Source organism: Vombatus ursinus, unplaced genomic scaffold (assembly GCF_900497805.2).
Source record: "Vombatus ursinus unplaced genomic scaffold, bare-nosed wombat genome assembly UNPS02014893.1, whole genome shotgun sequence".
Classification (NCBI taxonomy): Eukaryota; Metazoa; Chordata; class Mammalia; order Diprotodontia; family Vombatidae; genus Vombatus; species Vombatus ursinus.
In genome coordinates this window covers 4,138,333-4,165,975 of record NW_020954671.1, presented here as the reverse complement: position 1 = coordinate 4,165,975, position 27,643 = coordinate 4,138,333, and the positions used below count along the sequence as shown (strand labels likewise).

At 39.3% G+C, this 27,643-nt stretch overlaps 1 pseudogene; it reads left to right on the top strand.

The window, feature by feature from the left end:
• The first annotated feature begins 8,785 nt into the window (after positions 1–8,785).
• On the top strand, positions 8,786–16,313 carry LOC114028602 (annotated as a pseudogene).
• The last annotated feature ends 11,330 nt before the right edge of the window (positions 16,314–27,643 follow it).

The following is a 27,643-nucleotide window of genomic DNA, read 5'->3' as shown; positions in this document are numbered from 1 at the left end:
AAAATGGGAAAAGGACCTACATGTACAAAAATATTTATAATAGTTCTTTCTGTGATTGCAAAGAATTGGAAATTGAGGGTCTGCCCATCAAATGGGGAATGGCTGAACAAGTTGTGGTATGTGAATATAATGGAATACTATTGTGCTATAAGAAATGATGAGCAAGCAGACTTCAGAAAAATCTGGAAAGACTTGTATGGACTGATGCTGAGTGAAGTGAGCAGAACCAGGAGAATGATGTACACAGCAACAGCCATGTTGTGCAATGACTAACTTTGATAGATTAGCTCTTCTCAGCAATGCAAGGATCTAAGATATCTCCAAAAGTCTTATGATGGGAAATGCTATCCACATCCAGAGAAAGACCTATGGAGTTTGAATGCAGATAGAAGCATATTATTTGCTCTTTTTTATCTTCTGTTTTGTTTTGTTTCTTCTTTCTTGTGGTTCCTTCTATTGGTTCTAATTCTTCTTTACAACATGACTAATGTGTATGTTTAATAGGAATGTATATGTGGAGACTATGTCAGATTGCATGCTGTCTTGGGAAGGGAGGTGGGAAGGGAGGGGGAGAAAATATAAAACTCAAAAGTTTATGGAAGTGATTGTTGAAAACTAAAATGTAATTAATTAATGAATGAAAAAATTTATTTTGTGATGGCTGGGAAAAAAAAAAGACTGAGAGAGGAGAGAAAGAAAGGACTTAGAGAACTTATTTCCTGGAAGAACTAAGTTTGACTCTTATCTTGTAAAGAAACATGAGTAGAATTCTTGAGTCTCTTTCTGAAAAGAGACTTTGGTATTGAGAAAACTGAATGGTGGGCTTATGTTTCCAAAATTGAAAAGTCAAAAATTGCATTGATAGTTAAAGATAACCTTTGCTATGATCTTTTTCACAGCTAATGTATTATATATATATATATGTGTGTATATATATATATATATACATATATATGTGTGTATATATATATATATACATATATATATATTGGTTTTAGAACCCTGGGTGCTAAGATATGTATGTTAAGGAATTATGTTCTGAAAGTTCCATGTTAATTACTAAAATTACAGCATTATTCTCATAAAGCAGTTAACTCTGAGCTTCCATCTTGATATTATTTATCTTACGTACTGAAAGATTCACTTTCTCTCACACATATTGAAGCTGGTGATACATTTGGTTGTTCGAAGTTTTGAGTTTCCATACTGCATGATGCAATCTTGGGGTACATAAAGAAAGACATGGTTTTCAGGAACGGGGAGGTGATAATCTCACTGTAGTTTGCCTTGTCAAATCCTATCTGGAATATTTTATTCAGTTCTAGGCACTAGGATTTAAGAAGGACATTGATAAGCTGGAAAGCATCCAAAGGAGGATGACCAGGAAGGGCCTTGAGTTTATGACATATGAAGATCAATTGAAGGAACTGAAGAAAATAAGTCTCAAGGGGACATAATGACTGCGATGAGGAGGAGGGATTCTGTCCCCAGAGGGTGGAATCAAGAGCATTGGGTGGAAGGGGAAAAGAATCAGATTTAGATTTGATGGCATGAAAAACTTCGTAACAGAGCTGTCCAAAAGGGGAATGGTTTACCTCAAGAGGTGGGGTTTCCCCTGCATGGAGGTCTTCAAGCAGAGGTCAGGTGACCTCTTGGCAGGTATGTTATAGTGGGGATTCCTTTCATGTATGAGTTGGACTAGATGGCTGCTGAAGGTCCCTTCTAACCAAAGGTGTGTGTGTTAGGAACAGCTCAAACCAGCTAGGAAGAGCCAACTGTTCATGTTCAGTGGGAGCATTTGGTTTTTGGAGCTACAAATCAGGGCATGGTTTATTATTTTGTTGATTGTCTAGACTAAAAAAAGCGATAGAGAAAATATTAATAATGCAGATTAAGCTTAAAAGTATGCTATGTGTACATTTTCTTTGCATGGAGATCCAGTTGTTAAACATTTGCCAGTGTACCCCCAAGGAAGGCCCACTGAGAGGCCCACTCTCACAAACATGCTAAATACTCCTATGACTGCTTTTGTTGATGCCCACAAATGTCTTGGTCATCTTCCCCCAACGTCCTACCAACCTTCTGAATACTCAGGGTTTCTGTTTCTTTTTTCTTGGATGTGTACTGAAAAAATTAGAACACATTATATATGTGCTTTCTTCACAATAACCCTTCACAATAATAGATAATGCAAGTATTATTACCTCTATTTTACAGCTGAGTACACTGACTGAAAGGGAGTAAGTAACTTTCCCACTGTCTCATACTAAACTTAAACCTAGGTGTCAAGCACTCTTTCCAGGATAAGTACATCATAATGACTAAACACAAGAGAGTTTTGAGTCATAGTTTTAAGTTTTCTGGCTACTATAGAGTATACAAATGTACAATACAATATCATGCTTGAGAAAGAGAACAAACAAGAGGATGGACTTTGGAACAAAGAGTGCTGGTGGTGGGGTGACGTCCTTCCCTCATAAGCACTTTATAGGAAATGGTAAAATAGCAAAGAGGATTTTTTTTTCTAAAGCAGACCCATGAAGTATCCTGGGGTGACCAGAGTATATCTGTCTGAGAGGAAAACATTCCTGCCTCTTCATTGACTGAACACATTTCCTTCCTGACAAGATGTGGATTTGCAAACTTTACTCTTCCTTTCCAGAGATGAATATCAGTATTAGAAAGCCCAGTAACAGGCAACTTAGAATCAGCTTTGCAGTTTGTCCACTTCACCTGTCCCTTAAACTGAATCAATCAATGAATAATTTATTAAGCATCTGCTATGTTCTTGTTGACACCAAAGCATGAGACATGGCTATCCCACACTTACGGATCTCACAACCTAGTTAGGGAGATATGAGTCACATAAGCAGGGAAAAATATAGAGTATAATCTCTCTGTCCTACTTCTCCTCCATAGTATCTAAGAAAAGGAGACTAGGGACAGCACATAATTAAATATCAAATGTTGTGAACCCATAAACTCATCTGAAAACTCCCTAAAGTCTGTTTTTAGCCAAGTTGGCAAAGCCTCTTCTTCTATTAGAATTTCATTTTCACTGTGAATCCTCCTGGCACCCCAGGGAATAGTGTCTGAATGTGTTACTTGACCATGTATGGGGGAAAAACCAATTTGCTGAAGTCATTTATGATTCAGGATATCCTGTGTTTACTATCAAGGAAATACTCTATGAAGGTTTGGGACTTTTCCCCTTTTTACACTGTTTCAAATTGAGTTTTGTCAGCTAATTCAATGCTAATATCAGAATGTTGCCAGAAAAGAGGATAGTTGTAGCAAATCTCAATCTCATCTTCCAAATGGTTTGACAATTTCTTCTTTTTGAGAGACAAGTAAATCATAGATTTCTTCAAAGGATTCATGTCTTAAATATTGGCTTTCTGTGCCATGAATATCTAAAGGGGGCATGGTTGACAAAGGCCATAGAAACATATAGTCTCTGGTTCCTTGGAGTTCAGGGTTAACCTGTGGACAACTCCTCCCTCTATCCCTTTCTCTAAGAGGGAGATAAGTTCACTAAGCACCTGGGGATGAGAGATAGGTAGAAGTTTTCTCACCAAGAAGTTAGGGCTCATGACAAGGAAGGAGCCATGAGCTGAGTGAGTGGTAGCATAAAGACCATTTAAGGTGAGAATACTCATGATTATCCAGGGCAAGCTCCATCAGAAACCAGAACAACCCAAGGACAAGAAAAAAAATAGCACTCACTGCAGTTTAAAAACTACAGCACCAAGTCTGTAAACGTTTTGTGGTTCAATGCTTGTCCTTGCTCTGGACTGTTAGTATATAGAACAACTGATTAAAGAGCCCAACATTATTGAAGATTCCAGTTTTCTGAGTTGGGGCAAAGTGGGCCAAAGATAGGCAAATCACCATTCAAAATCCACGTGAGTTGAACCAGAATACATGAAGGTCCATAGAGGGTGAAAACATAATAAACAACTATTTGTACTCATTAAGAAAGATAGTGTGCTACACTGAAGAACTTAGAGGAGAATGATAGGAATGCAAATACTATAGTCTAGGAGAATACAACTCATTAATATTCAATAATATAGGGATGTTAATCCCTAACAAAATACCACCATGAAAAGTAGTCAGAATAAAAAAGTCTCATGCATGTAGTAGGCAATAAACAAAATTTTTTGAATTGAATATTTCTAAAAAATAGTTTCTGAAATGCAGGATGAAAGGCAGGAGGTTTTAGGATCATAAATTTAGAGTTGGAAGGCATCTTAGAGACCAGAGGTTTTTAACCTAGGGTTTATAAATTTGTTTTTTGAATACATATTTTATGATGAGCAGGAAGATTTCAGAAAAACTGGGAAAGACTTATATGAAGTGATGCTGAGTGAAATGAGTAGAACCAGGGGAATATTGTCCACAGTAACAGCAACATTATGCAATGACCAACTTTGATAGACTTAGCTCTTCTCAGCAATACAATGACCCAAGACAATTCCAAAGGACTCACGATGGAGAATACTGTCCACGTCCAGAGAAAGAGCTGATAGAGTTTGAATGCAGATCAAAGCATACTATTTTTATTCTCTTTTTTTCATGTTTTTTTTCCTTTTATCCTGTTTCTTCTTTCATAAAATGACTAATGTGGAAATATGTTTAACAAGATTGCACATGTATTATCTGCATTAGCTTGCTTGCCATTTTGGGGAATGGGGTGGGGGAGAGACAGACAGAGAGAGAGAGAGAGAGAGAGAGAGAGAGAGAGAGAAAGAGAGAGAAAGAGAGAGAATAATTTGGAACTCAAAATCTTTTAAGAATGAATGCTGAAAATTGTCTTTACATGTAATCGGAAAAAATAAAATATGATTTACACACACACACACAGAAGAAAATATATTTTAAAAATAACTATTTCAATAAAACATGTTTCCTTTGCAATCTTTTGTATTTTATTTCATGCATTTAAAAACATTAATCACAGAAGGGATCCGTAGGCTTCACTAGACTTGACAAAATTATCTATGATGCACAAAAAGGTTAAAAGTCCCAAATCTAGTCCATACCCTTATTCTACAGAAGGGGAACCTGAGAGTCAAAGAGGTTAAGTAACTCATCAAAGGTCCCAGAAGTAGCAGGTGGTATAGGATTTGAGCCCATTGTCTCTTGATGGCAAATAACACCAAGTCTCTTCTACAAGACCAATGAGAGCATATGGCAGTCATGCCTACAATACTGCAAAAGTGACTCACTCAAATGGAACAAACCTAGTAGTCGGGGTCTTGTAGCACTGTATATTTAAAAAAATTTACCTGCACGGAAACGTATAAACTTAAGAGAGGAAATGTGATGAAGAACATTTGGATAAGGACAAAGAGACAGAAGTGATATCATTGTGAGTACACAATATGGCCCACCTGACTAGACAGAGGATATGGAAGATGATTCAAAAAGAGTGGGAGGCTGAAATGTTGATAATACCATTATAAGTCCCTAGGATCAGTTACTCAATCAACAAGCATTTGTTCATTGCTGGGGCTAAGTACTGGGCCTACAAAGACAAAAACAAAAGAGTATCTGTCCTCCACTGTCTACTGTAGATGTGGCCTAGAAAAGTAGGCCAGGCTGTGAAGGGCTTTAAATAGCAAACAGAGGGATTTGCCTTTTATCTAAGAGGATATAGGGAGACCCTGAGGCTTTTTTGAGTAAGGGAGTGACATGTTCAGACCCATGTCTTTAGGACTTTCAACTTTAGCAACTATAAGTAGGAAAGAATAGAAAGGGGAGAGACTGGAGAAATGGAGACCAGTTAGGAACCTTCCACAGTCATCCAGTCAAGGCCCGATCAAGGGTGGTTGTGGTACCAAGATGTGGCAACCAGTTGGAAATATAGGGTGAAGGAGGGAAAAGAGTCAAGGAAGATGACTCCAAGCTGCCAAACTGTGTAGCTAGAAGAACGGTGGTTCCCTGGACAGAAATAGGGAAGTTAGAAAAAAAGGATGGACTTATAGGAAAAGATAACAAGTTTTGTTTTGGACATACTGAGGTTCAGATGACTAAGAGGTGGAACGGTACTTGAGATGGCATCTAATCAAATCCTTTCATAGAGGAGGAAACTGAAGCCTAGAAATTTGAAACGAATTACAGAAGATCACACAGCAAGAAAGTTTCTGGAGCCAGAGACTGAACCCAAACCCTGAGTCCAAACTTCAGTGTTCTTGACTCCACAACCACAGCACTGATGAATTCAGTGAGATCATGCATATAAATGCCCTTCACAAACTAGTCCCAACCTGACTTTCCAACCTTGTTACACATTACTTCCCTTGTGCCCATCCATTAGGGGATGGCTGACCAAGCTAGGGTATATAAATATGATGGAATGCTATTGTGCTGTAAGAAATGATGAAGAGGATGGTTTCAGGAAGCAAGCATTTTTTAAGCACCTATGCCAGGGGTGGGGAACCTGTGGCGTCATGGCCACATGTAGCCTTAAGGCTGCAGGTTCCCCACCCCTATTGTATCAGGCTCTGTTCCGAGTGCTGAGGATACAAAGAAAAGTAGCTAGGTGCTGGACCTGGAGTCAGGAAGATCTGATTTCAGATGTAACCTCAGACACTTATTGGCTGTGTGACCTTGGGTAAGTCACTTAACTACTGTCACCCTCATTTTCCTCATCTTCAAAATGAGGACAATAATGCCACCCACCTGCTAGGATTGTTGTGAAGCTCAAATTAAATATTTGTAAAGCACTTAGCACAGTGCCTGGCAGACAGCAGACATTTAATTAGTTCTCCCTCCCATCTTTCTTTCCTTCCTCTCTCCCTCCCTCCCTCCTTCCTTCTCTCCCTTCTTTCTTTCCTCCTTCCCTTCCTTCCTTTCTTCCTTATGCCTCCAGTCACCATCCCTGCCACTTTTTCAATGGAAACACCTCTCCTTGGCCATCACTCCCTTTTGTATTGTCTATCCCTACTAAAATATAAGCTCCTTGAGTGTAGACACTGTCTTGCTTTTGTATTTATATCCCCAGTACTTAGGAAGTGCTTCATTAATCATTTCATTTCATTCATTCATTCTTGTCTCCCTTCCAAGTCTATGATTTTATGAGTAGCTATTTCAAAAGCAAAAAGAATAAAGCTTCACATAACCAATCAACAAGCATTTATTAATCATCTACTATGTGGCAGGTACTTTCCTAGGTTCTGGAGATAGAAATATTTTTTTTAAATTAAGCAATTCCTACCCTCAAGAAAGTTTAGACAGTGTACCTCCATTAGTGAATGTAAAACTACTCAGAATAAGGAAATTCCTGCTCCAGGAATATTTATTGTTGCTTTGTCTTGTCTGACTCTTTGTGGCCCCATTTGAGGTCTTCTTCAAAAAGACATTGGAGTGGTTTGCCATTTCCATCTCCGGCTCATTTTACAGATGAGGAAACTGAGACAAATAGAGTTAAGTGACTTGCCCAGGGTCACCCAGCTAGTAAGTTTCTGAGGCTATATTTGAACTCACTTCTTCCTGACTCCAGGCCTGATGCTTTGACTGCATCATGGATGCAGTCAAATTTTAACATTCTCATATTAACATCTTCCCTAATCCAGCAACATCAGCCTTTAGCGCTGGCATTTGGGACAAACACTTTTATGTGTTTCCCCTATCTTAGGGAGAAGATCAAGGGAGAGAATGGGGTACCACACAGCTAATCCTTAGTTGCTGAAGGTCTCCCTTCCTATTAACTTGTGTGTAATTGTATCTCCAACAGTTAGCACAGGGCCTGGCACATAGTAACACAATTTCCAGACCCTCTACCAGTACTGGAGGGCAGGAGAGGGGGGAAGGGTGAGTGCCCTTCCTTTACCCAGGCATTTTCAGTCACATGACTGTAGAACTGGCGTTGTTCTTATAAGCAAAGGGATTTAACCACTGATTCCTCATCTGGCTATCACTTCAAAGATAAGCACATAAGATAGCCTGCAGAACAAGTCTTAATAAGCAACTTAGCCTTCAGATTGCCTGTCATCCATATGTGCCCCATATGACCTTAAGTTTTATTTCATGCCTTGCACAACAGAATTAAACACATTCTCTAAGAACATTCTGAAAGACTTGCTCAGAAATGGGTATTCTCAAAAGTTGTTTGTTTGGACAAAATCTAATGTTAAAGTTATCCCTGGTAACTAAAGCTTACAACTCTCTCTTATTAATAATGGTCCCAGAGGGCTCCAAAGAGCACAGAGCACGTCTCAAGAAAGTAAGTCCCAGGGGAAGAACCTAAGGTCATGATGGAAAACTCATCCCATATATTCTCACAGCTGTTCCTGAGGTCATTGGGAAGGGTTGCAGGAAAAAAAAGAGTCATCCATGCTGTCAGTGAGACACATCCCCGTCCCCGTGTGTTAATGGTGTAACACATAGTACCATCTGGTGGTTCAATTCAATTCAACAAACATTTCATCAAATGCTCATGGTAAAAGGCACTTACACCTTTTATGCAAGGTGCTGAGGATAGAAAGGCCCAGAAACTCAACCCGGTCCTTGCCTTCAAGGAGTTTACATGTTTACAATATATAAATAGATAATTAAATGCAAAGTTTTCTGAAAAAGGAGAATGTGCTAACCACTGGGGTAGGAAGATGTGGAAGAACTGAACTGAGCCTTGAGAGAAGCTAAGAATTCTAAAAAGGAAAGCATTTCAGGAATGAGGGATGACTTGTGCAAATGTATTGAGTCAGGAGATGGAGTATTGAATTTGGGGAGCAGCTACTAACCAAGTTTTGCTGCAAGTTAAAGTGTGTGAGGTGGAATAATGAGATATAAGGCTGGGAAGGTAAGTTGGAAAAGTTCTGTGAAGAGCTTTAAATGTCAGGTCAAGTTTTTATATTACGCTAGAGGCAATAGGGAGCCACAGAAACTTTTCAAGGAGGAGATGATATTGTCAGGACTGGGCCTCAGGAAGGTTATTTTAGCTCTGTGGAAGTTCAAAAGAAATTTCCTGTTTTAGGAAGCTAATTGCAATAGGCCAGATGAGAGGTGAAGAAGTGATGAGGACCTGAATTGGGGTGTTTGCTCTTTGAGTTAAGAAAAGGGGATAGACTTGAGATGGGTTGTGAAAGTAGAATAGGTCAAGCCTTGGTGACAGATTGGAAATGAAGGTTGAGGGAGAGTGAAGAGATGAGGATAATGCTGAGGCTGCAAACACGTGTGACTTGAGGAATGGTGCCACTCTGAAAAGAAACAGGGAAGTTAGGAAGAGGGGTGAATTTCATGGAAAGAGAATGAGTTCATTCTGAATATATTGAGTTTCAGCTGCTGATGGAACATCTAGGTAGGGAATGTCCATTTGACCAATTGTTGGGACAAAATTGGAGCACGGGAGAAATATTAAGGCTGAACATGTAGATTTTGGAATTATCTGATAAGATTACTGAGAGAGAGAGAGACCAAAGTAAAAAGAGGGACCAGAACAGACCCCTGAAGGATACCCATCATTAAGGGGTAGGAAGTGGATGGTGAACCAGCAGAGGAGGTAAAAAAACCTGTTTGGTTAGGCAGGTAGGAAGAGAACCAGGAGAAAACAATCTGTGTCAAGGAAGCCACGACAAGAGAAAGTATTCAACGAGAAAGTAGGGTAATCAAAAACTATAGACTTCAAGTAGTATGAAGGCTGAGAAAAGATGATCAGATTTAATAGTTAAGAAATTGTTGGGAATTTTGGAGTAAATTCCACTGAGTGGTGGGGCCTCTATAACTTTCGTATCTCTTTAACTTGTCAGTCAACAATCATCTGGCTAATATTGCTTGATAGGATGGTGGAGTCCAATGAAGATTTTATATGTATGGGAGAGACTGGGCATGTATGTAGGCAGCAGAGAAGATAGACTGAAGATATCAGGGAAGTTCTTAGAGCAGATGAGATAGGACAAAAAGAGAGTTAGCCTTTATAAAGATGAAGACCATAGAGACTTGGGCAAAGAAGGAAGGGATGGATGAAGGCAGTTTATCTCTGTAAAGTAGGATATGAGGGCATCTGCTGAAACAGAAGGGGCTGGGAAGGAATGGGGGCTTGAAGAGAGAGGGGGTAGTCTAGAGCAGTATGGTAGCCAATCAGGGAAGAATAAAAGGACTGCTATACAACAGTGAGGGCCCAGTTGAGATGAATTCATAAATATGAATTTATAATGGATGCAATAAACATGGTTGTGTGTGTGACTTCCTCTAGAGACATTTAGTAGCACCAGAGAAGCAAATGAGATAATCTAGCATTGAGGATTGTCAGGGTATAGAGGGCAGTCGATCAGATGGTTAAAAATCATTAAAGGGTGTAGGCCAACAAATAAGTGAAACCATCAATTGTAGAGTTAAGACTGTGAACAAGGAAGATGTAATGGACTAGGAGATCAGAGAGAGGTGAAGACAATAAATGTGATGAAGATGAGCAAGGTTAGGAAGGTTGCAGCACCAAAAGAAGTAGAAGGATAGATTTTTATTGGAAAAAGGAATTTTTGAGTGGGAGTTCATTCATTTGATATTGCTATGGATCCCTGAAAGCATAGGCCCTTTGATGTCCTGATATGAAGGATCTCTAATGGATCTCTTTCAATGATCTGATATATGCTAGTTACCTTGGGTATTACCCCTCTCTTTTCTTTTCTTTCTTTTTTCTTCCTTTTTCTTTCCTTTTTTTTTCCTCTCTGGAGTCTTAGACTTTTGATTTCTCTAAGATCCTGGAAGGTGGCAAATGTCAACTTTAGTGATTATGGGATGGTGGGCTGAACTCCTACTGGTACCAGCTCCATAGCCTCAAATTGATAGGAGATGAGTCATACCCAGCAGATCCCTTATACATGGTGCAAGCACTTGATTACCAACCTGAGTCCCTGGAAACGGGGCCCTTTAATGCCTTTGGTTCCTTTAAGTTCAGGATCTCTGATGGTTCTGAAACCTGTGCCAATCAGATAACTTAATTTAAAAAGCATAATAGAATACTCTTCAGTCATTTTCAGGGAAAAGGATGGCAAGTGAGCCATGGGCATGGACTTATTGTCAACATATGACTTAAGTACTGAAATCTTACATACAATACAAAAATATCAATTAAGATTTGCTTTGCAATGTGTAATACTTAATACATACACAGAAAGATGAGAGAGAGTTCAGGCTGTGAAGTAGGACAAAGGTTGCCATCCTTTTAAACCTTCTCTAACAAGACCAGTCTTTGTCATTTGCATAGAAAAGAGGGGTATGGTGTGAGAGGTTAAAAACCATTTTTATCACTATAGTATCAACAAACTACATTTCCACTTGAGGAAGTAGAGCCCTAGGGACATTTGTTTAGCCAAGGGAGTAAAGCCTAAACTAAAATAGATTTGTGATCGTAAGTCATAGGAGAATTAGGCAGATAGCAGAGGAGAAAATAAATGACAAGTTAATCTAAAGAAGAATTCAAAGAAAAATTTAAAGAGCAGACATAATCTTAATCTGGGTATCTATTAGCTTGGGTAAGCTGAATGGCTGAAAGAAAGACCTTTACCATCATTGACTGACTGGGGAGAGCTATAGCCTTCCCCATAAGAGAAGTTAACCATAGTAAGCCCCATGGAATGAAGGGCAAAATAGCAGGTGATCATGAAGTTTTTTTTCAGTTATATTTCAGTCTGATTCTTTGTGATCCTATTTTGGGGTTTTCTTGACAAAGACACTGGAGTAGTTTGCCATTTCCTTCTCCAGCTCATTTTACAGATGAGAAAACTGAGGCAAACAGGGTTAAATAACTTGCCTAAGGTCACCCAGCTAGTTTAGTATTGTAGGTCAAATTTGAACTCAGGTCTTCCTGAATCCAAGTCTGGTGCTCTGCCCACTACTCCACCTAGCTCCTGATCCCAAAGATGTCGTCTCAATTGTAGGCAGCTGAGGCAGAGTAGGAATGTGAAAATGGTACTGCCTTCCTCTGAAAGAGAGAGATTCACTAATCACAACATTTCTAGTGGATGCTGATCAGGGTATTAGTTGATTCTGAAAATAACTGGAAAAGCAGAGTGCAACACATGGTCAAGAGTTAGACAAGTAGAGAGCCTAGAACCTTTCACTAACATCACCAAAAAACAGATGTCATTGCAGAAGTGTGAAGTGGCCTTCTACGTAGGTGCTGTGACCACATGTTTCCCACATGTGTATACCCTTTTTTATATAATATGCCCTATATATTCCTTTTCAGATGCAGTCTACCCTGTAAGTGTACATGTGGGAAAATAAGCTTAAGGTTTATGGGAGGAGAGCTTTGTTTTCATTTTATTACTGTGTTGTTTTATTAAATGCCTTTATTAAAACTGTATTTGTTGGCCATTTAGTAAAAATAAACACATTGGTGGGGACTTGTGAACTTTGCTTTGGAGGATATTATGATCTATAAAGTTCCTAGAACTTGGGGGAGTTTTCTGGGATAGCTTGGGTGAGAGGGGTACCAGGACAGGAGTTTACAAGAAGAAAGATCCAAGTGGATTGCAACCATACTTTCTTTTCATATAGAGTTCTTGAGTCTAAGATTTGGAATGAACTTTAGAGGTTATCTAGACCAGTATCTCTCTCTTGTAGGAATCTGTTTTCTATTATCTCTGACAGATGGGACCCAGTCTATGTCTTATCACTACCAGGATGGACAGCTCACTATAAACCTCAGTTCAATTATTGCATAGTTCTACTGTAATTAGAAAACTCTTTATGTTAAACTAGAATCCATCTTCTCATAACTCTCTGACATCTACACATAATGCTTCTACTTCTGTTCCTTTCTCAAATCTTTTGCATTCTGGTCTCTGACTTAATCACTCAACTGAAATAATTCTCTCCAAAGTTGCCAATGATCTCTTAATTGCCAAATCCGATAGCATCTTCCCAAACTTCATCCTTCTTGACCTTGTTACAACATCTGACACTGTTGATCTCCTCTTAGACAACTTTTCTCTTCTCAAGTTTTCATGATAATGTTCTTGCCCTTGTTAGGCCACTTTCCTGTCTTCTTTGCAAGACCATCACTCTGGTCTCACTACATATGCATGGGCATACTCAGGGCTCTATCGCAGTCCCTCTTCTCATTCTTCTGTACACTTTCCTAGTGACCTCATCTTTGTACGATTTCAGCTATCACTTTTATACCATCAGTTCCCAAATACAGTCCCTATCTCTCTCCTGACCTCCAGTACCGCATCACCAACTATCTGTTTTACATTTCCAACTCTAAGTCCTGTTGCCGTCTCAAATTCAACGTTTTCAAAACAAAACTCATAATCCTTCTCCCAAAACCCACTCCTGTTCCTAATTTCCATATTCCTATTGAGGGTATTGATGTAGGAGCAATTTTCTAAACCTTGCTCATTCCACCCCCACTTTCTGCAAATTAGGCTAATTTTTCCTTAAAAAATATAAAAACCATTCTTGAGTTGGCTCAGGGGCCTCAGGTTGTTGACATCACTTTTTGTCTGAGTATAAAACAGCCAAAAACACCTACAAGGGCATTGGTTGATCATGATGGGCAACTGAAGAAATGGAGCTTCCCCTAGCTGAACCACTTGGAGATGTTCTTAATAGCTATCCTTGATAAATGTCTTTCTGCTATGGCTAAACGAATCTCCATTTGTTAACTACTGAATGACTCTACAAGGATCTTGTTTTGTTCCAATCTCTATCTGGCAGTCAGATTTGCACCCTCAGAATCATACTGGATTATCTTCTCTCCCACACATCCCATCAGTTAATAATCAACTCTTGTCAATTCTATCTCTGCAGTAGTTCTTGAATCTACTCTCTTTGCTCTATTCACAACTACCACCCCATTCAGGCCCTCATTATCTCTTTTTTTTTTGAAACTTTTTTCCTTTTTTAAGGCAATTGGGGTTAAGTGACTTGCCCAGGGTCACACAGCTAGTAAATGTCAAGTGTTTGGTCTGAGGCCAGATCTGAAGTCAGGTCCTCCTGACTTCGGGGTCCGTGCTCCATCCACTATGCCACCTAGTTGCCCCCCTCATTATCTCTTGCCTGAGTTATTGCAATAGCTTCCTAATTGGTTTCCCTGCTTTCAGTCTCTCCTTTCTCGATTCTATTCTCTGCACCTCTGCCAAAAAAGATAAACTTAAAGCACAGGGCTGACTGTGTCATTCTCCTGTTAAAGGAGGCTACAGTTGCTTCTTGCCTTTAGGATAAAAAATGAATTCTTCTTCCTGGCTTTTAAAAGCCCTTCACAACCTGGCTGCAACACACATTTCCAGGCTTACTGTGCATTATTCTCCAGCCCTGCTCCCACAACCAACCCTACCAAGTGCTAATCAGTTGCCACACACAGGCCAGACAAGAAGCTGAAGAAGAAGGGCAGGAGACAATATGTGCCATGCAAGTCAAACCACCACCTCCCCTCAGACCCTGATGGAGATAGTCCAGGACTCTGAATCCAAGAGCCTAAGGAATAGCAATGATTCCAATGCAGTGCCTGTAGTCATCATACTGGGTAGATGTGGCCAGGCTATTGCTCTATTGATGACCCAGAAAAGAAAGTTCTTGCCACCAAAGTCCTTGGCACTGTCACATGGTTTGACATCAGAAACTGATACCATTTTATCAGTGGAAATGATATGAAAGAAGAGACATCACCACCTGGTTTGCTGCTTACATTCTAAGGATGGTGGGACCTTTCCATCTGACTTGTAGCTAGAACCTTCTATATAGGTTGTTTCCCTCATTTAGAATGTGAGCTCCTTGAGAGCAGAGCCTGTCCCACTTTTCTATGTGTATCCCTAGCACTTAGTACAGTGTTTTGCACCTAGTCAGTACTTAATTAATCTGTTTTTTTATTCATCTATTCATTAATTCGCATACTATTCATTCTAGTCAGACTGACCTGTTTGCAATCACCTATGCATGGCATTCCATCTCCTGAGTGTCTTTGCACAAACTCTTCCCTTCTTTATATAATATACTCCTTCATCTCTGCTCCAACCTTCCAAGTTTAGCTCAAGTACCACTTCTTACAGAAAGTCTATCCTGATCCTACCAGTTACTAGTGTCCTGGGGGGGAATAAATTTTGGAGAAAGAATTTGCTACAGGTAACAAAGCTTGATTGATTTCCATGTGCTATTTTGAATCTGAAAATGACTGGTGGGTGAGCAAACACATAAAAAAGCTAGTTTGTTCTATCGTCCTTAGTTTGGACTAGCACCCTGAAAATGTTTTACTGGCTGCTTGGATCTTGTGACTTCAAACGCGGAGGTTTTTTCTGCCTACATCAAAGAAGTTAATGAAAAGCCAACCATGGTCATGGGGTACCAAGATGCCTTTTTGTCAATTGATGTCATAGTTTGGTGGTATTAGAAGTGGTGGTTGGGTCCATGGCGTCAATTTCTCTGCAATGGGAGCTGCCTTGCTTGAGTCAGCCCTGATAGTACTCAATCAGTTGCTGATGCCTCCAAAAATATTATGGTTGCAAAGCTAAAAACATAGTTCATGCTACTCCTGAGTGTGTTGTTTGTCTATGAGAATAGCCGGCTGGCCATGACTGCTGCCCAATGCTGCTTAATTATGATGATTAGGACTCCAAATTAGACATTCCAAAACTTAGCATCCAGTGAACATCTCTGCCATGGAGCACTTCTGCAACACGGATAGGAGGGCCACAACTGAGAATCACAACACTGCTCTCAACACACTACACCAAAATAGTTGTCGTTCCACTTTTGTTTTCGAAGAGAACCAATGACACTAAGGAGTGATGTCTTAACTTGTGCATGAATTGGATTTAAGTGAAGCAGAGTTGCACAAAGTTGTCAGCCTCACTCTTCGAAGTCATTGAAGTTCAGTAGCAAGACAAAAGTCAGGATCACTGGAGATGGACCAGGATGCAGTGGATGACCTTGGTTTCTTTGATGCCTGACCAAACATGGTCATTGGAACAAATTGTTTCCATCTGCCCATTTTATCAAGAGAAGTCTTCATGTGCTTGGGGAGGACATCCCTCTAACTCACTGATGGATTTGAGGTCTATCAATTACCCTCAACCTGGTTTAGTCTGCCTGCCAAGATGGTTTGGTGTGGCTGAGATCTAGCACTTCTGGTGTGAGGGCTTGCTGAAGCCTTTTTAGGTCTGCTCATCCACCTTTGGTGTCCACCTGATTCACCCAACTCTCATCTATGGTTCCAAGAACCAATCCAGTATCACCCAAGTGTCTATAAAGTGGGCCAGCAAGATTACCACAAATTTTGCATCATTGGCATTGATGGAACAATGAGAATTTAGGATTTCAAGACTTTAGAGTCTTTGATCCAAAGGCTATGAATCATGAGAAGCTGAATTTCTATTCTCTAGTATGATGTACACTTGACAGGATGCAGTTTCAGCATTTGCATGAAGATAGGAAAGACCACAAGTCAACCCTGAGAAAATACTCTTTGCAGATGTTTTGTTTTTATTTTTTTAAACATAATTTGTGAACGTACTGGGTTTTTTAAAAAATCAGCAGTGTTGTCTTTTTGATGGGCCATTTCATTCCATTCTTGACCAAAGCTGCTCTTTAAGTAGTTTATTGTGGGAAGTTGTCACACTAAATTAAAGGGGATTTTATGTTAAATGTCTGCTAGAAAAAAATTTTAATGCAGGAAAAAGAGAAGGTAGGATTTCGGCTGGTTTTGAAGGAAGCCAAGATAGCTAAAAGGTGGAGGGAAGGAGTTTATGAATGAGGAAGTTAAAGTGGGTTAAAGACTGACTAGAGATCACATCAAATGCAATGTGGTGGCAGAGGCCAAATTAGAACTCATTGTCCTTGGATTTTCAGTCTGTTGCTGAGAAACTGGCTGGTAGGAACAGGACAGACAGATTATAAGACAGAAAGCAGCTTTCTAGCTCAAGTTGTAAGGGCTCATTTGAAACTTATCTTCTTCCACCCAATTCTGCTTCTAAGAGAATGGGTTGTGTTAAATAGAGCAGGCAGAAAGGGGAATAAAAGTCAAAGAGATATAGAGTACATAGTCTGTGAGGTTCAATATAAATAAAGTTTACTCACAGATAGTGTGTTGTACAGACTGATTTTTAGAGGGCTTGGTTTTAGAGCCACTCAAGGACATCTATATTGTCATCTAATGACCAGAGCCCAAGATCACATACTATGGAGTGTTGTTCAATTGTTTTTCAATTGTGTCTGACTCTTCATGACCCCATTTAGGGTTTTCTTGGCAAAGATACTGGAATGGTTTGCCATTTCCTTCTCTATCTCATTTTACAGATGAGGAAACTGAGGCAAAAAGGGTTAAGTGACTTGCCCAGAGTCACACAGCTAGTAAGTGTCTGAGATCAAGTTTGAATTCAGGAAGATGAGTCTTCCTGACTCCAGGCCCAGCACTGTATTCAATGCACCACCTAGCTGCCCCACCTCTTTTGATGAAGATGCTATTGTCAGCCACTGCTGTTCTGGGGATATCACTGTGGCTCTGTTGGACACTCATGGTGACCTTTTGTAGTGCACAAGATTGTCACCTGATCAATGATGGCAGTGGGAAAAAAAAACAATGCTATCTAAGTTAATTTACTTATTCAGTGCCATACCAATCAAACTACCAAAAAACTATTTTATAGAGCTAGGAAAAATAACAACAAAATTCATCTGGAAGATCAAAAGATCAAGAATATCAAGGGAATTAATGCAAAAAAATTACAAAGGAAAGTGGCCTAGCAATACCAGATCTATATTATCATCTATATTATCATCAAAACTATCTGCTACTGGCTAAGAAAGAGAGTGATGGATCAGAGGAGTGGATTAGGTACCCAAGACACAGTAGTAAATGGCCATAGTAACCTAGTGCTTGATAAACCCAAAGATCCCAGCCTTTGGGATAAGAATGCACTATTTGACAAAACTGCTAGGAAAACTGGAAAACAGTAGGGCAGAAACTGGATATAGACCAATATCTCACAATATATACCAAGATAAGGCCAAAATGAGTACGTGATTTAGACATAAAGGGTGATACCATAAGCAAATTGGAAGAGCAGGAATAATCTACCTATCAGATCTAAGTCTATGGAGAAGGGAAGAACTCATGACCAAGCAAGAGAAAGAGAGCATTATAGAACATAAATAGATAATTTTGATTATATTAAATTAAAAAAACTTTTGCATAAATAAAACCAATGCAACCAAGATTAGAAAGAAAGCAGAAAGCTGGGAAGCAATCTTTATAGCAAATGTCTCTGATAAAGGTTTCAAATCTCAGATATATAGAGAACTGAGTCCAATTTATGCAAATACAAGTCATTCCCCAATTGATGAATGGTCAAAGGATATGAACAGGCAGTTTTCAGATGAAGAAATCAAAGCATCTATAGGCATATGAAGAAGTGTTCTAAATCACTTTTGATTAGAGAAATCAAATTAAAACAATTCTGAGGTACCACCTTACACTTATCAGATTGGCTAATATGGCAAAAAAGGAAATGATAAATGTAGGATTTAATAAATGAGAGGATGTGGGAAAATTGGGACACTAATGCACTGTTTGGTGCAGTTGTGAACTGATCCAACCATTTTGGAGAGCAATTTGGAACTATGCCTAAAGGGCAACCAAACTCTGTCTACCCTTTGATCCAGCAATACCACTACTAAGTCTGTATCCCAAAGAGATCATACAAATGGGAAAAGACTCACATGTACAAAAATATTTATAGCAGCTCTTTTTGTGGTGGCAAAGAATTGGAAATTGAGGGGATGTCCATCAATTGGGGAATGACTGAACAAGCTGTGGCATATGAATGTAATGGAATACGATTGCACAATAAGAAATGATGAGCAAGCAGATTTCAGAAAAACCTGGAAAGATGTGTATGAACTGATGCAAAGTGAAATGAGCAGAACTAGGAAAACAGCATACACAGTTATCAGCAACATTGTGTGACGATCAGCTATGAATGACTCAACTCTTCTCAGCAACACAATGATCCAAGAGAAGTGCAAAGGATTCATGAAGAAAAATGCTTTCCACATCCAGATAAAGAACTGATGGACTCTGAATGCAGATCAAAGCATGTTTTTTCACTTACTTCATTCTTTTTTGTGTGTTTTTTTCTTTTGATCTGCTTCTTCTTTCACAACTGTGACTAATATAGAAATATGTTTTATATGACAGCATATGTATAACCTATATCAAATTACCTACCATTTTTGGAAGAGGGGAGGGGAGGGAGAAAACTTTGGAACTCAAAATCTTGTAAAAATGAATGCTAAAAATGGTCTTGACATGTAATTGGGGGAAAAATAAAATATTATTTTTTTTAAAAGAGCACATTGCCCAGAAGGTACCAGTTTCCATTGGTAAAAAAAAAGTTTTCTCATCCAAGAATTCCCTTTTATAGTGAAATCACAGGCCTGGTTCCTATCTCTAGCTTTTTCAAGATATATATATATATATATATTTTTTTTTTAAAAGCTCATTTTAGAAATCAAGACCTCATTTGTATTGGTGGTACCACTAAATATGTGGATTCTGAGGAGAAAAAAAAGTTCTCTCTTTGTTGGAAGAAAAATCTGCCACTGTCATTCCCTTGGATGAATAGTTTAATGACTTTGGGGGCATAGCTATAAATAGCTTTCCAAAATGGCTGTACCAATTTTCAGTTCCACCAATAATGTATTTGTGTGTCTTTTCCCCTAAAAGCCTCCCAACACTTGTCATTTTCCATTTTTGTCAAGGGGTTCTCCTGCTCCATAGAGGAAACTGGGAGGGAGCGAAAAGAGATTTGTTCATTGAAAAAAAAATTTTTTTTAAAGTCTGCCCTTGTATTTTTTTTTCAAGTAGGAAAACTAACACCTGAAATTCTTGAAGCCCTTTAGCTTGAATTCCTAGGAGAACATTTTTACAATGATGAATAGACTCTCCCCTCTCTCTTCTCATGGTTCCTGAATGTAATCATCTCTGCCCCAAAGGTAGCATGGTACAATGTCTTGAGGGCTTGGCATGGAGTTTTAGGAGGACCAGGATTGCCTTGGAAACTTACTGAGCCATTTGACCCTGGGAAAGTCAACCTCTCTTTGCTGTTGTATTGTTTCAATCATGTCCAACTCTTTGTGAGACCATCTGGGATTTTCTTGGCAAAGATACTGGAGAGGTTTGCTATTTCCTTCTCCGGCTCATTTTACAGATGAGGCAAACTGGGTTAAGTGATTTGCCCAGGATCACACAGCTAGGAAGTATCTGAGGCCAGATTTGAACTCAGGAAGACTCATCTTCCTGACTCCAGGCCTGGTGTTCTATCCACAGCTCCACCCCTCTAAATCTCAGTTTCATCATCTTTAAAATGGAGATAATAGCACTTATTTCCCAATGTTGTTGTGAGGGTCAAATGAGAAATTGTAGTTAAGGTAAATCTTAAAACTCTACATAAATGTAAGTGGCTATCATTAATGTCTTTAGCCAAGACTGTTAATAAGTTGAATCCCTTTGAAAAAGAGAATGAGAGAATAATGACAATAAAATGAGAACAAAACATAAATTGAACAACTAACAGCTTTGAAAGCAAGAAGCAACAAGAAAAGGGAGCTAGAACAGGGGCTGCATCTGGCAGACAGGGCAGTCTCACAGGCAGATCGAACCTTGGGTCTTTTTTTCTTTTCTTTTTTCTTTTATTTATAATTTGGAGGAGCGTCTCATTCTTGCTGATCCAGCTGATCGCTGGTGTCCTTGCTCAGGGATCAGGGGGACAATCTCCCTCTCCTAGGGAGGTCTCTGCACATAGGAATTGTGCCGGCATCAGGATTTGCTCACAAGGGAGAGACATTAATCCCTTCCATCCAGAGACATCAACGACTATAGCAAATACAAGGGGAAGGTGACAAGAGAGAGCAGTATCACGAAGTTCCATTCTCACTCAGGATTGCTGAAAGACAAATTTTTTTCTTCCCATTAGTATATGGTGGGAGATGATATGATAGGCATAGTATAATTGGAAACTACAAGCAGATGGATCTCAAACAGGTGAAGGACCAGATTCAAAAGGCTTTAATGCCAACATGGCAGATCTCCAATGCAGTTAGCTGGGGATGGAGGGTTTGCTTCATGCTGTTTCACCTCTCTAGTAATATGCTAGCAGATAGGTGGTGCAGTGGATAGAGTGCCTGACCTGGTGTCGGAAAGACCTGAGTTCATATCTGACCTCAGACACATACTTAGCTGTATAACCCTAAGAAAGTCACTTAACTCTGTTTGCCTCTATTTCCTCAACTGTAAAATAAGCTGGAGAAGGAAATGGCAAACTACTCCAGTATCTTTGCTGAGAAAAGTCCAAAAGGGGTCACAAAGAGTCAGACATGACTGAAAAAGAACTAAGCAAAGTAATATGCTAGCAGGTAGGTGATGCAGTTGACCTGCACACCAGGGCTGGAGCCAGGAAGCCCTGAGTTTAAATCTAGCCTCAGACACTGTGTGACCCTGGGCAAGGCACTTAACCTCCATTTACCTTAGTTTTCTCATCTGTAAAGTGGGGATAATAATAGCACCTACCTGAGGTAAGGATCAAATGAGATAATAATTGTAAAGCACTTAGCATTGTGCCTGGAACATAGCAAGCACTACATAAATATTAATATTAGCACACTCGTCAGATTTGCAGATGGCAAAACTGGGAGAATATAGCAAACATACTAGATGAGAGTTAGGATCCAAAATTACCTTGACAAGCTAGAGCATGGGACTGAATTTTAAAAGATAAAATTGAATAGGGATAAATAGAAAGGATCCAGGAAACGAACTTCCCAAATCCATACAGGGGAGATTAGAAAGCAATTTATCAGGAAAAGATAAGGGGTTTTTAGTTGATTGGAAGCTCAATGAATCAGCAGTGTGATGCGGCAAGCAACAATATTAATAACAAACAGAATGACTCTTTAGGTTGTATTGTGAGAGGCCTAGTTTCCAGGATGAAAAAAAAATGACAGCTCTATTTTGCCCCAGTTAGGTCATTTTTGAAATACTGTGTTCACTTCTGGGTTCCACAGGTGAAGAAAGGCATGGATAGACTTGGAGAAGGCACAGAGTACGGTAACCAGGATAGTGAAGAGTCTGAATCCATGTCATATGAGGAACAGTTGAAGGAGCTCAGTCTGAAGAAGAAAAGATTGAGGAGAGAGGGGAGGGATGATACAATAGCTGCCTTGAAGCATTTGAAGAGCTGATGTGTAGGAAAGGATTAGATTTTTCCTTTTGTGCCTGGAGGACAGAACCAGAAGCAGTGGGCAGAAGTTGGAAAGGAACATATTTAGCTTTGATGTCAGGAAAAATTTCTAGACAGTTACAGGTGTCTCTAAGTGAAGAGACTGCATCAGGAGGTAGTGGGCATTAGCAGTCGCCAAGCAGTGACCACTTGTCAGGTATGTAACCCTGAGGGATTGCTTTTGAGTGCAGGTTGGAGATGGCCCTTGGGACACCTTCCAGCTCTGAAATTCTGTGAATTTGTGCATTGGAGCAAAGGAAAGAAGTAGCTCTATTTTGAAGGAATAATTCGATGAGGCAATGTGCCATACTGCTCAGACAACTAGCTTCAAAGTCTGGTAGACCTGGCTTTAAGACTTACTTGTAATCATATGTCAGTGTGACATCAGGGAAAATCATTTAACCTTTTAGTATTCTAGTTTGAGACTCTAAATTACAGAGATGTCCATTGCATCGGTAAAGGGAGTTTCCTCTTTCAGGAGTGCCCCATACCTGTGAAATCACAGATTCAAGTCACTATCCTATCTGAATTCAATAGGAAGGTTACTCCCAAAATCATTTCATAGTAAACCACACTTTTATCTTTTTTTTTAATCTTCTTTTATTATGATTTTGACAAACATCAAAAATATATTTCCATATACAAAGAATAGAAAAAAATTGTATGTGAAACCCTTGGTTTTAAAGAAAAGAAATACAAATATGTATAATAGTAATAATGATTAATAGCATTTACAACTGTGCTAAGTGTTTTACAATTATGATCTCATTTCATTCTCACAACAACCCTGAGAGGTAGGTGCTATTATTATCCCCATTTTATAGTTAAGGAAACTGGAGCAACCAGAGGTTAAGTGACTTATCCAGGGTCACACAAGTAGTAAGTATCTAAGGCTAGATCTTCCTGACTCCAGTCCCAGTGTCCTATGCTGCCCCATATACATAATACACATATACATATATGCATGTGTGTATATACATAACAAATATAATAGCTAACATTTCTATGCACATAACAAATACAGCAGGCAGCATTTAGTACTGTTCATAGTGTTTTCTCTTTGGATTGGTAGCTCTGGACGTGGCTATGATATTCTTTGCTATATTCTACTTGGGGTTTCTTTCAGGAAGTGAATGGTGGATTCTGTTTTTATTTTGCCTTCAGCTTCTAAGAGATCTGGGCAGCTTTCAATGAAGATTTCTTGAAATACGTACGTCATCATTTGGTCATTGTTTTCAGTGATCCAGTGATTCTTAAATGATCTCTCCTTGACCCATTTTTCAGGGTTTTGGTAGTAGATATCTTATATTTTCTTTTATTTTCTCCACAGTCTTTTGATTTTGTTCTTATCTCCTGGAGTCACTTGTTTGCTTCATTATACTTTTCCAAGAGTCCACAACTTGGGTAAGGTTTTCTACCACTTTTTCAAAGCTATTTATTCTCCTTTCAGTTATTTTTTTTCCTCCAGAGCTCTTACTTATTGTATTTTTTTCCCTTCAAGGCTCTGCTTATAGTTATTGTAATTATTCTCTTCTTCTGACTTTACCTCTTAGGCATTTCAATGCGTAGTATTTCCATATTTTATTTAGCATCTTCTGTTTACTAGTATCTCTAGCCTTAGTTTTCTGGCTGTGATTTTGTGCCAGGGCAGTCTCTGCCTCCTCCTGCACTCTCAGATTGGGTGGTGAGGCCCTGTTTGGTCTTATCCCCAGTTTCTAGTGCTCCTAGCATTGGCTTCCACCTTCCCTGGCTTAGCTGTGCTCAGAACACTGGCTGACTTCAAAACACTTCCTCTGCCCTCCTTCTCCCACCCCAGCATTCCTGGCAGAGATTTCAGATCTTCCTTTGCCCCTCCTACCCTGCTAGCTTTGCAGGGGTCAAGTACTCCTGGAATATTCCTGGTCAGGACATTGACAAGTTGCAAGTGCATTTACCTGAGCTGGTGCTGGTTTTGCTGGCAGGATTCCTCTGTCAGAGTCCATAGGCTTTTGGTTTTTTGTGCAATAGTGGGCTGATAGAAGAGTTTCCTGGTTTCCCTGCCCCCCCACCCCCATTGGATTCCTTGAACATTATTTGATCTGATGCCCTTTTTAGAGCTTTGCTGGAATATATGTGGGAGATTTGGGCTTCTTTATGACCTTTCATGTTGCTGTTTAAACGAAAGTCTTCCTTTTCTTAACAAAAATAAATCTTACATTTAACAAAGGTAAAGGTTTCATTTGAAAACAACTTTTCTCTTTCCTTCTTTCTGTTCCTATGTGATTTGATGGATAACATGGCAACACAATTTTGTGACACATACCAGGGAAAAGGCTAAAGAGAAAATTTGGTGTTTTCTCCATAAGATGGGGGAGAAGCAATTCTGATAGATCTCTCCATAGTTTGAAACACTGGATTACATTTAAAAAATAAGTTTGAAACCACTGGCTCTATATTCCATAGGCCACTGTAGAATAAAATTGTTCCCAAAAGAGAAAATTCAGAAAGCATAAAAATAATTCACACCAGCTAATTGGATTTATCTCAGCAGGATTCTCTACTTTTAAATAGTACTCAAGATTAAAAAAAAAAGATTACTGACAGATTCTAAAATTGCAGCTTTTCCACAGGCAAATAACAAAAAAAAAATAGTGGTGACAGTATATCAGGTGTGACAAATGGGATTCCACAAACAGATCTAAGAGATAACAATTTTGGGTGCCCTGACCAATATATCTCAAATTTAATACATCAACAAGCTTTTATTAAGTAACTGTTATGTGCCAGGTACTGTGGATACAAGGACAAAAATAAAAGTCTCTATCTTCAAGAAACTTACATTCTTCAGGGAAGACTTACCTACATAAGTATATATCTTTATATACAAAATAAACACACTTTTCAGGGGAGACAAAGGTGAGAAGAATCAGAATTCATGTAGGAGGTGTTTAAGCTATTTTTATGGGAACAAGGGCTTCTAAGTAGAGGTGAAGAGGAAATGCATTCCAGGTATACAGGAAAGCCTGTACAAAGGCTTGGAGGGGGGATATGGAGTGTTATATGTGAGGAACAGCAAAAGGGCCAAGTTTGGTTAGACGTTACAGTGTGTGAAGGAGTGTAATATCTAACAAAGCGGAAAGGATATGTTGGAGCGAAAAGAAATGTTAAACAGAGGAGTTTCTATTTGATCCTAGGGGCAGTAGGGAGCCATTCGAGATTATTGGGTAGGGGAATGATATGATCAGATCTATGCTTTACTAAAATCACTTTGGCCGCTATGTGGAGGGCGCAGTAGAGAGGGAGGAGTCTAAAGGCAAGGAGACCAAACAGGAAGCTAATGCAGTAGTCTAGAAAAGAGGGGTTAAGGGCCTAAGCTAGGCTGCTGCTATATGAGTTGAGAGAATAAAACAGACGTGAGTTGTTGTAGAGGTAGAAATGACAAAAAGTGCATGGGTATATGGAGTGAGGGAGTGTGAGGAGCTAAGGAAGACATCAAGATGACAGGAAGGAAACAGGGAAGTTAAGAAGAGGCATAGGTTTTTGGGGAAAAGACAATGAGCTGTATTGAATACATTGAGCTTCAAGAGAATTATGGGTCATTCAATTTGAAATTCCAGTGCAGCTGGAGATGCAAGACCAGGGCTCAGGTGAGAGACTAGGGCTAGGTATATAGCTCTGGAAGTGATCTGAATAGAAATGATAGTTAAATCCATGTGATTGACGAGGTTGTCAAGAAAGAGACGAGGGAAGAAAAGAGAAGGCCTGGAGCACAGCCATGCGGAGCAGCCTTAGTTACACCTCTTGTTAAAGCTATGAGGACCGAATAGTAACTGACATCAATTAATTAAAATTTAATACTTCTGACTTTAGGTTTCATTCCAATAAGAGAGAACTAATGATGTTCCCAGTGTTCCTTGTATCCTAATTATGGTTAGGAATAATATTGGGGGGGTGGGGGCAGGGAATCTTGATTTATTTAAATACTTTATTAGTCCTCATAGCTCTTGCTAGCAGCTATGTGGAACAGAGTCCAAGATAGCTAAAATACCTACTTTTCCCAGAAATATATGACTTTGTGTACACCGAGGCTCATTCTTCTCTTCTCTCATCCTCATCACACTTACAGGAATCTCTCCTCCTTCACCCTTTCCCAAAGGGTCTTTGGATGCACAAGGGTCCAAGATGTCCCAACCTTTTTTGTTCAGCCTTATGTCATCATTGACACACATATGGCCAAACCAAACTTTAGGAAGTAGACTCCTCTGTTGCTTCAGTAAAGGCTTACCATGCTTGCATATCAAATGGCTCAGTTTTCCAAATCACCTTTGGGTTGGTATTCCTGGAGTTTTTTCAGGTATAGCCCCCTTCCTGCCAATGTTGAGTGAGTCTTGTCTAAATCTGTGCTCTAAGAATTCTTTTTGTCTGCTCCTCATGTTTCCTGAGATTCAAATGCTCATTAAAAAATAATAAGGCAAGGCAGTTCTTTAAGGTAACTATAGTTAACCAACATTAAGCTCTAAAACTGGAGAGAACTATCCTTGAAGATGGACTAACTCCACCCCATTACCCTCTTCTTCACTCCCCCCTCTAGTCCTTTTTCACTATTCCCGGACATCGCAGCTTTAACACCTTGGTACAACTCATGTTAGGATTGCCTTATGACCCAATCGCTTGATACAGGTGTCCAGAAATCTGTTTACACTCCTATACTTCATCTTAATGCTTTTCTTTTTCTATTCAAAGTATTTTTAAAATCTTAAAGTTTTATGTCAGTTATTTCATTTTTTCAATTATCAAGCATTTTTTTTCTTCTTTTCACCTGTCTTCCCTTTTTCACTAGGAGATGTTACGGGGAGGGGAAGAGAGCAGGAAGAGAAAAAAGCAAAGCCCTTGTAACGAACATTTATCCAGGAGAGAAAAATAAATTCTGATATTGACTTTGTCCAAAAACTTATATTGTCACTTAGTTCAGCATCCACTTCCTGTAAGGAGGTGGTAGCAATTTTTTTCACTGGTCCTCTGGAATCATCATTGATCATTGTGTTGATCAGACTTTGCAAGTCTTTAAAAATTTGTTCATCTTTTACAATGCTGATATTATAGTATACATTATTCTCCTGCTCACTTCTCTGCATCAGCTCATATAAGTCTTCCTAGTTCTCTCTGAAACCATCTCATCATTTCCTCTAGCACCAGAGTACTTTATTACATTCATATACCATAATTTGTTCAGTCATTCCTTAATTGATAGACATCCCCCTTACAGTTTCTAGCTGTCACTATAAAAAGAGCTACTATAAATATTTTTGTGTAAGTAGGTCTTTTCCTCTTTCTTTGAATCCCTTTGTGTGCTTGATAGTGGTACTGCTGGGTCAAAGGGTATGCACAGTTTAGTTAGTTACTTTTGGGGCATAATTCCAAACTGCTTTCCAGAATGGCTATTG